The sequence below is a fragment of the Apium graveolens genome, chromosome 2, assembly GCF_009905375.1.
Source record: "Apium graveolens cultivar Ventura chromosome 2, ASM990537v1, whole genome shotgun sequence".
Taxonomy (NCBI): Eukaryota; Viridiplantae; Streptophyta; class Magnoliopsida; order Apiales; family Apiaceae; genus Apium; species Apium graveolens.
This window is the reverse complement of record NC_133648.1, coordinates 218,022,759-218,039,694: the sequence shown is the minus strand read 5'-3', so window position 1 is coordinate 218,039,694 and position 16,936 is coordinate 218,022,759. Positions and strand designations below refer to the sequence as shown.

General features: G+C 39.8%; 1 non-coding gene across 1 annotated transcript; it reads left to right on the top strand.

Annotated features, from left to right (window-relative positions):
* Positions 1-16,342: 16,342 nt before the first annotated feature.
* Positions 16,343-16,449, top strand: LOC141709693 (small nucleolar RNA R71). Its single transcript, XR_012570258.1, has one exon. It is a non-coding gene; the product is annotated as a small nucleolar RNA R71 (small nucleolar RNA).
* The last annotated feature ends 487 nt before the right edge of the window (positions 16,450-16,936 follow it).

The window sequence follows — 16,936 nt, the reverse complement described above, 5'->3', positions numbered from 1 at the left end:
CATGGAAATATTCACTGAATCAAAATTACTGACTTTTCCAGAGAAAACTTTAGTAACTACATCACACAAGAAACTCCACTCCTTCCTAAGACCCAATCTCCTAATATCACTTAATTTAGTGGTAGGAAGTGCATAATGCATGTAATTAAGCATATTGATAATATCAGTGTTATTGTGTGGTGAAGTCACATTATTATCAGGAATTTTGAAACATGCTTTTATTACATCACTATTGATACAGAACTCATTACCTTTGATGGTTAGAGTGATGGTCTTGTCAGCAGAGTTGTAGATAGCAGTGGTCCACATCTCTTCAACAACTTCACAGAAGATTGTGGGTGACTCCAGCATGGCGTAATTTAGCTTGCAATTCTTCACAAAGTCCATCATCTTGTGATAGTCCTCTGATTGCTGAATACCCTTATTGACCAAAGCAGTGAAGTTGTTCTTCTCATAAATGAACCCAGTTTGAGACATAATCTTTACTACAGGTGCCATTGTTAGAGAGTGAAAGCTTGAAGAGAAAGAGAATATTTGCTTGAGAGAGAATGAAATAAAAGCAGTTGAATTTGAGAATGATAAAAGAAAACAATTGCTATGAAATAAGCTTTTATACTATCTCAAAAATAACTGATAAAAATAATAAAGTAAAGTAAATTAACCAATAGAAATTGCCTAAAATAGCCGTTTAAAAGTAAACTGTAAAAATTCCACCCATTATCCGTCGTGTAATGCTGACAAACTGTAAGTATACTCGATGGATAATGTTCAGGGAATTAACGGCTGAGATTTAGACAATTCAACGGATGAGGATAAACTGATATTCGTCGAGACATAAAGTATTCCAGAAAAATACTTGACTTTTATTATTAAGTAGTATATCGACGGATGACTAAACTCGATGGATAAGGGTCATCCGTCCAGATGCAAATTTTGACTTAGCCAAAATTTCATCCAAGACTTAAAAATCAACTAAACTTCTGGCTACATTACAACTTGCAAAATAACTCAGATAAATTTAAGAGTAATTAAGCATACTTAACTCACTTACCAACCTTGAAAAGGTGGATTCATCCAGTGGCTTGGTAAAGATATCTGCAAGTTGCTTTTCACTTGGAACAAAATATAATTCCACAGTACCATTCATCACATGTTCCCTTATGAAATGGTACTTGATGTCTATGTGCTTTGTCCTTGAATGTTGCACTGGATTTTTAGTGATGGCAATTGCACTTATGTTATCACAGAAAATAGGAATCCTCTCAACTTGCAAACCATAGTCTAGCAATTGAATTTTCATCCATAAAATCTGTGCACAGCAACTGCCAGCAACAATATATTCAGCTTCAGCTGTAGAAGTAGAAACTGAATTTTGCTTTTTACTGAACCAGGACACAAGCTTGTTTCCTAGAAATTGACAAGTTCCTGTTGTGCTCTTTCTATCAATTCTACAACCTGCATAATCTGCATCTGAATAACTAGTTAGATCAAAACCAGAATCTCTAGGGTACCAAATGCCAAGTTTTGGTGTACCCTTGAGATATCTGAAAATTCTCTTAATAGCTATCAAGTGAGATTCTCTAGGATCAGCCTGAAATCTAGCACATAAATATGTAGCAAACATTATATCTGGTCTACTAGCTGTTAAGTACATAAGTGAGCCAACCATGCCTCTATAACTTGAAATATCCACAGACTTTTCACTACTGTTTAGTTCAAGCTTAGTTGTAGTGGCCATGGGAGTTTTTGCAGATGTGCAATCCATTAGATCAAACTTCTTTAAAAGATCAAAAATATATTTAGTTTGACTAAAGAATATTCCATCACTAACTTTCTTAACTTGCAAGCCAAGAAAGTAAATTAGTTCTCCCATCATACTCATTTCATACTTACTTTGCATCAATTTGGCAAACTTTTTGCAAAGTTTCTCATCTGTAGAGCCAAAAATAATATCATCTACATAAATTTGAACAAGTATACTAGAGCCATTAACATTTCTGAAAAATAAAGTTTTATCTACAGTACCTCTTATGAAATGATTTTCCAAAAGGAACTTTGATAAAGTGTCATACCAGGCTCTAGGTGCTTGCTTCAGTCCATAAAGTGCTTTCAGAAGATAATAGACATATTCTGGAAAATTTGGATCTTCAAAACCAGGAGGTTGACTAACATACTCTTCTTCCTCCAAATCTCCATTTAGAAAGGCCCTTTTGACATCCATTTGATAGACCTTGAAATTGGCATGGGCTGCATAGGCTAAGAAGATTCTGATGGCTTCAATTCTTGCAAGAGAAGCAAAGGTTTCATCAAAATCTATTCCTTCTTGCTGAAAATAACCCTTAGCAACCAATCTAGCTTTATTCCTAATTACCATGCCATTTTCATCCATCTTGTTTCTGAATACCCACTTGGTGTCTATTGGATTCTTTCCTTTAGGCTTGGGTACCAGCTTCCATACATTATTCCTTTCAAATTGGTTTAGCTCCTCCTGCATAGCTAAAATCCAATCAGGATCCAACAAAGCTTCTTCTACCTTCTTTGGTCCTTCCTTTGACAGAAAACTGTTGTATAGACATTCTTCCAGAGTTGCTCTTCTTGTTTGAACCCTAGAAGAAACATCACCAATGATAAGCTCAAAGGGGTGATCTTTTGTCCATTTCCTTTGTTGAGGTAGATTAGCTCTAGATGAAGAGACCTCATGATTGTCTTAATGTGTGATTGAGTTTTGATTGCTAGAAACTCCCCCTGAGTTTGTGGATCTTTGATTTGAGAAAGGGGAATTTTCTATAGGTGATCTATCTTGACCTCCTGCTCCTTTTGATAACCCGACGGATGGTGAATTTTGAGTACCGACGGATGAGGCAGGTTGTCTTCCGACGGATAACACAGATTGTCTTCCGACGGATGAAGCATTATGCAACTCGACGGATGTTGAGTTTTGTGCTTCATTGGTGGTAGATTTGTCTGCATTATCCTTATACACTGTTTCTTGATCACTCTCATCATCACTGTCATCACTAACCATCTCCACATTGTCGAATTTGAGGCTCTCATGGTAATCTCCATCTTTCAGTCCTTCAATCTTTTTATCATCAAACACAACATGTATAGATTCCACAACAATGTTGGTTCTTAGATTGTAGACTCTATATGCTTTACCAACATCATATCCAACAAAAATTCCTTCATCTGCTTTAGCATCAAACTTCCCATTTTGATCAGTTTGATTTCTCAGGATGTAGCATTTGCAGCCAAAGACATGAAGAAAGTTTAGAGTTGGCTTCTTGTTCTTGAACAATTGATAGGCAGTCATGCATCTTGCTTGATTAATCAGAGAAATGTTCTGAGTGTAGCATGCAGTATTTACAACTTCAGCCCAGAAATATGTTGGTAGTTTAGATTCTTCAAGCATTGTCCTTGCAGCTTTAATAAGTGATCTGTTCTTCCTTTCCACTACTCCATTTTGTTGTGGAGTCCTTGCTGCTGAAAACTCATGCAGTATCCCATTTTCTTCACAAAATGCTCTCATGACAGAATTCTTGAACTCAGTTCCATTGTCACTCCTGATTCTTCTAACTTTGAAATCAGGATGATTGTTGACTTGCCTTATGTGATTGATGATGATTTCACTAGCCTCATCTTTAGACTTTAGAAAATATGTCCAAGAAAACTTTGAGTAATCATCTACAATTACTAGGCAAAATCTTTTCCTTGAGATGGATAATACATTGACTGGTCCAAACAAATCCATGTGAAGCAGTTATAAAGGCTCTTCAATTGCTGAATCAAGTTTCTTCCTGAATGATGCTTTAATCTGCTTCCCTTTTTGGCAGGCATCACACAGTCCATCCTTTGTAAACTCCACTAGAGAAATGCCTCTTACTAGTTCTTTCTTTACCAGCTCATTCATGGTCTTGAAGTTTAAATGGGATAGCTTCTTGTGCCATAGCCAACTTTTATCCTGACTTGCTTTACTGAGAAGGCAAGTTACAGATTCTGCTTTGGATGAGTTGAAATCAGTTAGATACACATTTCCTCTTCTCACACTAGTGAGAACTACTTTGTTGCTTTGGTTATTAGTCACAACACAGGCTTCTTTGTTGAAGGTTACTGAATTGCCTTTGTCACAAAGCTGGCTGATACTCAACAGATTGTGTTTGAGACCATCCACTAAGGCAACCTCCTCAATGATGACATTGTCCTTTGAAATCAAGCCATATCCCACAGTATAACCCTTGCTGTTATCTCCAAAAGTAATACTTGGGCCAGTTCTGTCCCTAAACTCTGTGAGCAGGGTAGAATCACCAGTCATGTGTCTTGAACAACCACTATCCAAGTACCAAAGATTCCTTCTGTTTCCCTGCACACATCAAAATCAAATCAAGTTGATTTTGGTACCCAAGTTTCCTTGGGTCCTGTTTTGTTAGCTTTCTTCTTCTGTTTCTTAGGTCTTATCTCATTTGACTTAGGAATTTCAGATTCTTCCTTAGTCATTTGGGTTGGACCTTTGAAACCATTCAATGCAACAAAATTATCATGCATATTATGGCTAACAGGAAATGGCATGCTTGGTGTAAACATGTTATTCCAGTAAGGCATGCTAAATGGCATTTGAGGCATACTGTATGCAGCATAATATGGATTAGGTGCAAATGGCATATTAGCAAACTGTGCATTCATGTTCTGTGTAGGTATAGCATTAACAGGCATGGGAGGCATGGCATTCATGTTAGGAAATTGAGACTGAACAGACATGGGAGTAGGCATGGCAGATTTGCAATTAACAGACAAATGATTTACACTACCATACTTGACACAGATTTTTCTAGGAGCATATTTATCAGGTGTGTAGTTATTGTGTTTGTTAATCCCTACTTTACCATTCCTATTATTTTTACTTTTAGTCTCTGTTTTTACCTCAATTTTCTCAAGTCTGTCACTTAACTGTTTGACAGTCATGTGACCAACATTAGCCTTTTTCCCTTTCTTAACTTGACTTGACTCTCCTGAAACATAGTTCTTGGAAACAGACCCATACTTCTCATTCAGCTTGATTAGTTTGGCTTTGGTAATGGGCTTGCTCACAGCCGACGGATGAGGATTTTCATCTTTCGACGGATAACACTTTTTGTTATCCGATGGATAGTCCTCATCATCCGTCGAGTCTACAACTGTTAGCAAACCATCTACCAAATTAGGTTCTAGTTTCTCTTTGCTCTTTTTCCAGGCTTCATCACAAAAAGACTCAATTCCTTGAACTTTGGTGATTTGAGCATGGACATCCCTGGATGTTTTCCATGCTTTAATCACCTCTTGTTCACGCTCGAGCCGCTTCTTTAAAATCTCTTCCTTTTTCAAGGACTCAGTTAATTCCTCCTTGGCAATCTTACACTCAATTCTTAGTTTCTCAAAATCAACAAACTGAGACTCAAGCACATTATTCCTCTCACTTAAAAATAAGTTATTTTCTTTAAATTTAGCATTTTCTTTAGTAAGAGACTTAAGTGTAACACGCAAATGATATAATTCTATAGACATGTCATTTATGGCATCATTACACTCAGCTTTAGATAAATGTGCAAGGTTTGTAGTAATTACCTGATTGCTTGAGAAACTTGTCTCTGTTTCATCAGACTTGGCCATTAGGGCTAGATTGACATAGCTGACATCTTCATCTTCATCCAAACCATCTGCTGCCCAGTCATTCTCTTATGTAATAAAAGCCATTTCCTTTTGTTTGAGTAGATCAAAGTTTTTTTACTTATAATCCACATACTCAAACCTTTTCTTACTGGAATCTGACTTTCTACACTCATTTGCAAAATGCCCTGCCAAGCCATATTTGAAACATTTGAATTTTGACTTATCCACCATGTGTCTATTTGGCTTGGCTGCTCCAAAGTTCTTCTTGAACTTGAGCTTGGCAAATCTCCTGGAAAGAAATGCTAGGTGCTCATCAATGTCCTCCATGTCATCTTGGCTCAATGAATCTTCACTTTCTACTGCAAGCCCCTTGCCCTTGTTCTCACAGACCTTAGAAGTTGACTCAACAGCTTCCATCTTTACTTCCTTCTCCTTTTCCAAATCAGCAACTAGTTCAATGGATCCTCCTTTCTTCTTTCTTCTTTCCTCTCTCCATCCTTTCATCCTGCTCTATCTCAAGCTCATAGGTCTTCAGGATGCCATACAGTCTCTCCAAAGTAAACTCTTTATAATCTTGTGAGTTTCTTAATAAGACTGTCATTGGTTTCCATTCCTTTGGAAGAGATCTAAGGAATTTCAGATTAGAGTCTTTAGTCTGATAGACTCTTCCATGCAACTTAAGAGCATTTAGTAGTTTTTGAAATCTACTAAAAATGTCAGTGAGTGACTCACTTTCCTCATTGTGAAAATGCTCATATTACTGAATCAAGAACTGCATCTTTTTTCTCTAACTTGCTTAGTGCCATCACAGATTATCTGTATAGTATCCCAGACTTCCTTGGCAGTTTTGCAGTTGATAATGTTGTCAAACATGTCTGCATCAACTCCATTGAACAGAATGTTCATGGCCTTTTTATCCTTCCTGACTTGTTCAATGTCAGGATCAGACCATTCGTGCCTTGGCTTGGGAACTGATGGCTCGTTTCCTGTTGCAGCTCTTATTGGAACGTGAGGGCCTCTTTCTATGCAGTCCACATAGGCCTCATCTTGAGAAAGCATATGAAGATGCATCTTTACCTTCCAATGATGGTAATTATCTTTATTTAGAAAAGGAATCTTGACTCCAATGTCTTTCTTGTTCATCTTGCTGAATTGTTTTGATCTTTAAACTCTTTGTAGATTAAGAGCTTGCTCTGATACCAATTGTTAGTCCCTTAACAATATAGCAAGAATTACAGAAGGGGGGTTGAATGGAATTCTTGAACCTTTTTCTTAAAATAAAAATGTTCAAACTCGAATACAAGTATAAGTGTTTTGATTAGCACTATGCGGAATAAAAACTTAATTGAATCAAAATATAAGTAATTAAAAACAAGAGTCTTTAAAATTTTTCTGGTGGATTTAAACAATTCCACCAGAGATATATATTATATCGAGAGAACTCTGTGTGCAAGAATGCTCACAGCTGCTTACAAATTTGAACTACTGAGAATACAGAGAAATGCTAATAATTCTGCTTACAAAGATTTCTCTGTTTTTGTGTATCTCAGCTCTCTTATTTCTATTTGCTACGTTCTTGGTTTATATATTACCAAGATTACAAAGTCAAAAAGACTGAATAAATATAAAAACTATCAGTCTTAAGCTTTGCTACTTTTCGTCCTCTATTACCCAGTTAATGGGCTTCTGTTAGGGCGAAAACATGCACTAATATTCACGCAAGTATACGCATTCGCAAGTAATATAGAATACTTTCTAGTTCGTTCCCTCAGAGACTCAGACTAAGTTATTGTCTAATTAAACTCACTCACCAATGTATGATTACTTCTCAATGTTAAGATAACACTTAAAATTGTTGATTAAATATTAATTATAATTAACTACTTAATTAACCACTTAACTAACACTTCAATTTATCAATAATAAAACACTCATGAGATCACAACTTCATTATTACTTCCTTATATAGCCATTGTTATTACCTTTAGCATGTGACAGTGATGATATTAATCGAATAACACGGAACTGATAAAAGCCAACTTTCATTGTACTAATACCATTCTACCAAACATCCACAATTAAGATAGAAGTTGAATAGTCATCAATTATGTTGAGTTCCTATATGTCTACAGAAATTGACAACACAACGATTTAAGCACAAGTTATTCCTTTTGATTACATAGGGCAAATAAAACTGTTAGAGTTACCCACTAATCATGCACAACGTACATGAACCTATGCTAGCATGGCAAGTTCTAAATCTCAAGATCCACCGTCGCTTCACAAGAGATTAACACCCTATCTTATATGTTCGCGACACACATAAGACGAATACGCACAACCAATACTAGATATCATGCAATCATCATACACTAAAGTATTAAACAATTAACTAAAGAATTTCATAATAAATCCGTTGCAACCCCATGATCACGATTAGCCCATAATAGAACTTATCACCATCATGGGTTCATATGAAATCATGATAAACAACACAAGAAAATAATAACTAAACTAATTATATTAAAACAGAGTACGTCACAAGAGTAAATAAGTCAAAGCAAGAAAACTAGCATCCAACGTTACAACGAAACAAGAATCACAAGAATATATGCTTCCTCTTCGTTGCGGTGTGCTAAATCGGTCTTCTTCCTTATCTCCTTCGCTTCTTGCGCAAAACACAATCTAAAACATACTCTCCTTTTTTTCTCTCTGTGAAAACGTCTCAAATCTACTTATATAATAGTCCCATAAAACTCAGATTACATAGAAGTTGGAAGCCAAACAGAAGTAGAAGTCTAAAATAATTTATCCTTTTCCCCGACCCTGCGCGGCCGCTCAGCATTTCTGCGCGGGCGCGCAAGGCTGCTGCGCGGCCGCTCAGCATTGCTGCGCGGGCGCGCAGGACCCTACTGGAAAAAATCCAGGTTTGCTCCGTTTCTTCGCCGTAATCTGGCCGTTCTTTTCCTCTCGCAATGGTGAACACATGCCAAAGCTTATTCTTGATGATTCCTCCTCCGAAATGCAACTAATACCCTGAAATGCATAAACACTAGAAAAACGCATCAAATACACAAAATACTTGATTTCAAGACACCAATTTAAGCCATTTTAAGACGTTCTAAGTGGTATAAAATGCCACTTATCACACCCCCAAACTTAAATCGATGCTTGTCCTCAAGCGTCACAGACTCAAAACAAATAAAAATATGCATGAATGCAATCTATATGAAAATGCAACGATCCCCCTTACTACAATTAACCAACCAAATTGTCACATCTCAACGAATGCAGTTAGACAACTAAAGATCAATAAACTCATGCAAACGGACATACAACCAGAAACGTGGTGTGTGCAAATGCTTAACAGATATGCTTCGGAACTAGACCAATTACTATGACTAGACTATCTTCAAGGCAATCCTACGATTATACAAAGAATAAAAATTCTAGGCACAAAGTGATATACAACACTACAAGAACTCTGGAGCTTACTACGGAATTGTGCTTTTTATTTACAACTCAAATGCTTATTTGACCGTGCAATGAGTGAGGTCCACAAAAGACTTATACAATGGTATCCATGTAACGAGCGTTAGGTTAGCGGATCCCAGACTCTAAAAGCCTTAGGTCACTAGGCACAAAGTTCCCTAAGAACTTAATAACTCGAATACCAAAGAGCCCACTCTTGATCAATTATGCAAAATTTTTTTTTTTTTCTGAGCAAGTGCGTTTCGCTCCATCTTGCTCAACCCTAGACTACTCGCATAACATGCGAGCCGGCTACTAGCCATTTGACGCCTAGCCACAACTAGCAACAAATTCCATTTTTACTCCATTTTTTTTTCTTTTTCATGCCTTTACCACTAAGAACCTATTATCAAATTCTAAGCATAATAAATAGATTATCCTCGAAAATAATCAGATCATAACAATAATCTAGCCCTTAAGCATTCTCTAAGACTTAGTGAAAATACAAGTGCTTCTAGCATGCATATCAACCTACACAACTTAATATCACTTTAATGCTATCACTACACTCGCATCAATATCACAATTCAGTCGATAAATCATTGCAAAAGGGATCATGGTATATGCATGAGCTATATGATATGACAAACAAATAAAGCTATATAAAAAAACTATATGGCAAAAATTATGCAACTATATGAACTAACTATCATGAATATGCAGCTATATGACACACACAAAATATTCCTTAACTACCACCCCCAAACTTAAAATCTTCACTGTCCCCAGTGAAGGTAGTAGAAAGGAACACAAGGTATACCTACTCGGAGTCATCATCATCATCACCCTCAGTGGGTGGAGTATCAGGCGGCGGGTATGCAGAGTCCTCACCAAAAACTGGCCATTGGATATCAGCTCCAAGGCCTCGAAAAGCAGTCCCTAACGCAAGAGTGAGCTCCTGAGCAAACCTGCTCTGCGTCTCATACATGGCATCCATCCGCCGTGAAAGCCTCCTATACTGGGCATCACCCATCCCAGCACCCTCCTGAGCTCTCGAAGAACCAGCCTCACCACGCCCTGGCCTAGCCATAGTAGCACCTCGTGCTGGACACCCTCCTGGAAGACGATAACCCAGCCCATGCTCCTCAGGCTCACCACCGGTCCACTCCTGCATCCCATTCAGAGTGCCAGAATCTATCGGAGCTGCTGGTAACTGCAACTGCTCATGAGCCGGCCAGTTCACTCCTACTGCTCGGCATAGCTTCGTAACCGTGGATGCATAAGGGATGTTCATATGCTTTGCTCCCCTCAAAAACTTCAGAATTCCTTGGTAGATAAACTCACCAAGGTCCACATAGTATTCCTCATTCAGAATTCCCCACAACAACTGTGCTCTCTCAACTGTGACCTCGTGTGCATGTGAAGAAGGCAAAATATTAGCACATATAAATGCATTCCATGCACGGGCATACCTGTTCATGGCGATCGCCGGAAAGTGACGATACTCATTATTGGCTGGACTGCGGTTCCAAACTGTGCCCGATCGACAGAGAGTCGCACAAATCAAATCCAAGTCAAAATCCTCAGCAGTCTTTTCATTCCAGTTCTCCTCCTCAGGCTTCCTCTCTCGCTGTCCAATCACACGGCGAATCGCCGCAGGATGATAATCAACCGTCAGCCCACGAACTACAGAAAACCCATTCTTTTCAGCCTTCGCGTTCGCGTAGAACTCGCGAACAACACTCATCGGTACTGCTTCGGGTGACTCACAAAAAGCTATACACCCCTTCTCTGCAATCATGGGCAACAACTCACCATCCCTCCCTGATGGTAAAAACCCCCTCTCCTTCAGAATCGGCTTCCCCAACAGCCTAGTGTACTCCTCCTCCGCAGCTCTGTCAGTTAACCGAGGCCTTGCAGCAGTACCCCTTGATGAATCAGCAGTAGGAACTGTGCTGCTGCTGTCAATAGTGCGTGCTCTCTTGGGTGCCATTGATTTGTGAATAAAAGTGTGTAAGAACTGATTTTTAATGTTTATGAGAGGGTTTAAGTGTAGGAAGTTTGTGGGAGATATGTAGGATAGGTGTATGTATATATAGGGTGTGGAGTAGGATAAATTAGATTAGGAGTGGGGTTGAGGGATAAAATCATGGGGTAATGGGAAAAGAATTCGTGGGTTTATGTTCTGTGATGGGTTTTTTTGTGTTTTTGTTTTTTTTTTTTCTGAACTGCAAAAAATTTTCTGGAACTCGACCCCTGCGCGGCCGCTCAGCATTTCTGCGCGGGCGCGCAGCAAGCTGCGCGGCCGCTCAGCATAGCTGCGCGGGCGCGCAGAGGGTCTCTGGAATTTTTTTTTTTCAGCCCCTGTTTTCTGATTTTTTTGTGTTTTTGGATAGGTTATTAACTTCTAAGGGTTCCTGTAACAACAATTCATGGGTTGCCTCCCACGCAGCGCTTTCTTTTTCGTCATTAGCTTGACGTTCCGTACCTTTCTCAAGTAGTCAACAAAATGGCACTAACCACCTCTCGGTTTGCCATGTCCCCATAGTAGTGCTTCAACCGCTGACCGTTAACCTTGAATGCTTGGTCCGAATCATTCTCAAAAATTTCCACCGCTCCATGTGGAAACACAGTTTTGACAATAAAAGGTCCAGACCACCTTGATTTCAACTTCCCAGGAAAAAGTCGGAGCCGAGAGTTGAATAACAGAACTTGTTGCCCTGGCACAAATAACTTAGGATGTAGCTTCCTATCGTGCCACCTCTTCACCTTTTCCTTATACATTTTGTTATTCTCGTACGCTTGAAGTCGAAATTCATCAAGTTCATTAAGCTGAAGCATTCTTTTCTTACCAGCTGCATCTAAATCCAGGTTCAATTTCTTCAATGCCCAGTAGGCCTTATGCTCAAGCTCCGCCGGTAGATGACATCCCTTACCGTACACCAACTGAAACGGTGACATCCCAAGTGGAGTTTTGTATGCTGTTCTGTAAGCCCAAACAGCTTCATCGAGCTTTAAAGACCAATCCTTCCTTGACGGACAAACAACCTTCTCTAAAATGCGCTTTATCTCTCTGTTAGACACTTCCGCTTGACCATTTGTTTGTGGATGATAGGCAGTAGCTACTCGATGATTCACATTATAACGCTGCATCATAGAAGTGAACTTACGGTTGCAAAAATGCGATCCTTCATCACTTATGATTACCCGAGGCGTTCCAAACCTTGTGAAAATTTGCTTATGAAGAAAATTTAGCACTGCCTTTGCATCATTTGTCGGTAAAGCTTTAACTTCGACCCATTTTGAGACATAATCGACTTCCAACAAGATGTACTGATTATTGCAAGACGAGATAAAATGCCCCATGAAATCGATTCCCCATACATCAAAGACCTCGACTTCAAGCATCACATTTAATGGCATCTCATCCTTCCTTGACAAATTTCCCACTCTTTGGCAACGATCACACCTTAAAACAAACTGATGAGCATCCTTGAACAAAGTAGGCCAGAAAAAACCTGCTTACAGAATACGAGCTGCCGTCTTCTCACCTCCATAGTGTCCACCATAAACCGTGGAATGGCAGTCTCGTAATATCCCCTCCGTCTCACAGAATGGGATACATCTCCTGATGATCTGATCAGCTCCCTGTCTAAACAAATATGGTTCATCCCACATATACCACTTCACCTCATGCAGAAACTTCTTCTTTTGAGCGGATGTCAAATTAAGCGGCATTATATTGCTGACAAGATAGTTTACAATATCTGCAAACCATGGTTCTTCCACCTGAATTGCAAACAACTGCTCATCCGGAAAAGATTCATTGATTAACATCCTATCTTGTGAAGTAGAATCGGGATTCTCCAACCTAGAGAGATGGTCAGCTACTTGATTCTCGGTACCTTTTCTATCTTTGATCTCTAACTCAAATTCCTGAAGTAAAAGCACCCAACGAATGAGTCTCGGCTTCGAATCCTTCTTAGAAACCAGATAGCGAATAGCTGCATGATCAGTGAATACTGTTACTTTCGTACCAAGCAGATAAGATTGAAATTTCTCAAAGCCAAAGACTATAGCCAAAAGCTCCTTCTCAGTAGTGGTGTAGTTCAATTGGGCCCCATTTAAAGTCTTACTCGCATAGTAGACCACATGGAAGAGATTTTTCTTGCGCTGTCCCAGAACTGCACCTACCGCATAGTCACTCGCATCACACATCATCTCAAACAGTTCTGTCCAATCTGGTGCTGTAATAACTGGTGCCGTGATCAAACTCTCCTTGAGAGTCTCGAATGCTGCCAAACATTCATCATCAAATTTGAAAGGCACATCTTTCTCAAGTAAATTGCACAACGGCTTAGATATCTTTGAAAAGTCCTTGATGAATCGCCGATAAAAACCCGCATGACCGAGAAAACTACGGATTCCTTTCACCGAATTAGGTGGGGGAAGATTTTCAATGACTCCCACCTTGGCCTTGTCCACCTCCAGACCTTTGCTAGAGACCTTATGCCCAAGGATAATGCCTTCACGCACCATAAAATGACATTTCTCCCAATTAAGCACCAAATTAGTTTCCACGCATCTTTTGAGTACGGCGCGCAGATTATTCAAACATTTATCATATGAGTGTCCAAAGACGGAGAAGTCATCCATGAACACTTCGACGTTATTTCCAATCATGTCAGAGAATATAGCCATCATACATCTCTGAAAGGTGGCCGGGGCGCCACATAACCCAAACGAAACTCTACGAAAAGCAAATGTGCCAAATGGACAAGTGAAGGTAGTCTTTTCCTGATCCTCTGGTGCAATACAAATCTGATTATACCCGGAATAACCATCCAGAAGACAAAAATACTCATGTCCCGCCAATCTGTCAAGCATTTGATCAATGAATGGGAGAGGGAAGTGATCCTTCCTTGTGGCTTTGTTCAATTTTCTATAATCCATGCATACTCTCCATCCTGTAACTGTTCGAGTAGGGATGAGCTCATTCTTTTCATTTGCGACCACAGTGATACCTCCTTTCTTAGGTACACATTGCACGGGGCTCACCCACGAGCTGTCAGAAATAGGATAAATGATGCCTGCATCTAGCCATTTCAGAATTTCTTTCTTCACCACCTCCTTCATGATCGGGTTCAGTCTTCGCTGCTGTTTCACAGTTGGCTTACTACCTTCCTCTAACAGAATTTTATGCATACAATATGAAGGACTTATCCCCTTGATGTCTGCTATGGTCCATCCTATAGCCGATTTGAATTCTCTCAAAATCCTTAAGAGCTTGTCTTCCTCACTACCTGAAAGGTCAGCTGAAATAATAACAGGTAACGTAGATGAATCACCTAAAAAAGCATACCTCAAATGTTCAGGTAATGGTTTGAGCTCCAAGGTAGGTGCTTCCTCTATTGATGGTTTGAGCTTCCCTTCAGCATTCTTAAGGTCAGAAGTACCAAGAGATTCAAATGGTATGTCGAGCTTTCGCTTCCATGGAGAAGCGTTCAGATATTGTAATTGCTCGTTGCTATCTTCATCATCGCTGTCAAAATCCCCCACTAAGGCCTTTTCCAATGCATCAGACATTAGCATGTGATCGAGTTCCGAAGTAACTGCGGAATCAATCACATCCACTTTTAAACACTCCTCATCTTCTGTAGGGAATTTCATTGCCTTGAATATGTTGAAGGTCACATCCTGATCTTGGACCCGCATAGTAAGTTCCCCTTTTTGCACATCTATCAAGGTACGGCCAGTAGCCAAGAAAGGCCTCCCCAAGATTATGGGAATCTTCTTATCTTCCTCAAAATCCAGAATAACAAAATCTGCAGGAAAGAAGAGCTTATCCACCTTGACGAGCACATCCTCAACTATGCCCCTTGGGTAAGTAATGGAACGGTCCGCCAATTGTAGCGACATGTATGTGGGTTTTGGATCAGGCAGATCCAGCTTTTTAAAGATTGACAAGGGCATCAGATTAATGCTTGCTCCCAAATCATAAAGGCACTTGTCAAAAGTTAGATTGCCAATGGTGCAAGGAATGGTGAAGCTTCCTGGATCTTTCAGTTTTGGTGGTAACTTTTGCTGCAGAACAGCACTGCATTCTTCCGTGAGAGCAACGGTTTCAAGGTCATCCAGTTTCACCTTCCTTGAAAGAATAGTCTTCATAAACTTCGCATAACTAGGCATTTGTTCCAGAGCCTCAGCGAAAGGTATATTGATGTGAAGTTTCTTGAACACCTCCAGAAACTTCCCGAACTGTCTATCCAGCTTTTGTTGCTGCAATCTCTTAGGAAAAGGTGGTGGAGGATAGAGCTGTTTATCCCCTGTATTAGCCTCAGGCAGAGTGTGTTCAACAGTAGTCTTCTTTGGTTCCGCCACTTTCTTCTTTTGCTTAGATTCTTCATCTCTAACTTCAGCTTCGACTTCTTTTGCCTTTTCAGCATCAGCTACTTTTCCAGACCTTAAGGTAATAGCCTTGACTTGTACTTTAGCTTCCTTCCTGCCTGGTACTTCCGTGTCACTGGGAAGAGTGCCAGGTTGACGATTGAGCAGTGCATTTGCTAATTGACCGATTTGATTTTCCAAGGTCTTGATAAAAACCGCCTGACTCTTGCACAACAGCTTAAGTTCCTCAAAATCAGCACTAGTAGGTGCAACTGCACTTCCCTGTTGAGGATATGATTGCCTTGTAGCATACTGCTATGGTTGCTGGAATCCAGGTGGGTTAAACTGTTTACTCACTCCTTGCTGATATGGTGGCTGAATAGCATTCTGATTATTTCCCCAGCTGAAATTTGGATGATTTCTGTTGTTAGGATGATAGGTTGCTGGCACAGGCTGCTGTTGTCGCTGATAATTATTCACATACTGAACAGATTCGTTGACAAGAGAACACTGATCCGTAGCATGAGAACCTGCACAAAGCTCACAAACCATAGCTATTTGATTAACTCCATACGTAGCCAAAGAATCAACCTTCATTGATAGCGCTTGGAGCTGGGCTGCAATAGCGGTGGCTGCATCAACTTCCAGAATACCTGCGATCTTGCCGGACGTCATCCTCTGAGTTGGGTTTTGATGCTCGTTTACAGCCATTGTCTCTATAAGATTATACGCCTCAGTATAGCTTTTAGCCCATAAGGCTCCTCCAGCTGCTGCATCGAGCATGGGTCGAGATTGGGCCCCCAAACCATTATAAAAACCAGTGATTACCATCCAATCCGGCATTCCATGATGTGGACATTTTCTCAACATTTCCTTGTAGCGTTCCCAAGCCTCGCACATAGATTCTGTAGGTTGTTGCGCAAACTGAGTAAGAGCACTCCTCATAGCAGCAGTCTTTGCCATTGGATAAAACTTCACCAGAAACTTTTGCGCAAGATCTTGCCACGTAGTGATGGACCCAGCTGGTTCAGAATGTAACCAGTCTTTAGCCTTATCCCTCAGTGAGAATGGGAAAAGCCTCAACTTGATAGCCTCATCAGTCACGCCATTATACTTAAAAGTGCTGCAGATCTCGACTCACTTTCCATGCAACTTAAGAGCATTTAGTAGTTTTTGAAATCTACTAAAAGTGTCAGTGAGTGACTCACTTTCCTCATTGTGAAAATGCTCATATTACTGAATCAAGAACTGCATCTTTTTTCTCTAACTTGCTTAGTGCCATCACAGATTATCTGTATAGTATCCCAGACTTCCTTGGCAGTTTTGCAGTTGATAATGTTGTCAAACATGTCTACATCAACTCCATTGAACAGAATGTTCATGGCCTTTTTATCCTTCCTGACTTGTTCAATGTCAGGATCAGACCATTCGTGCC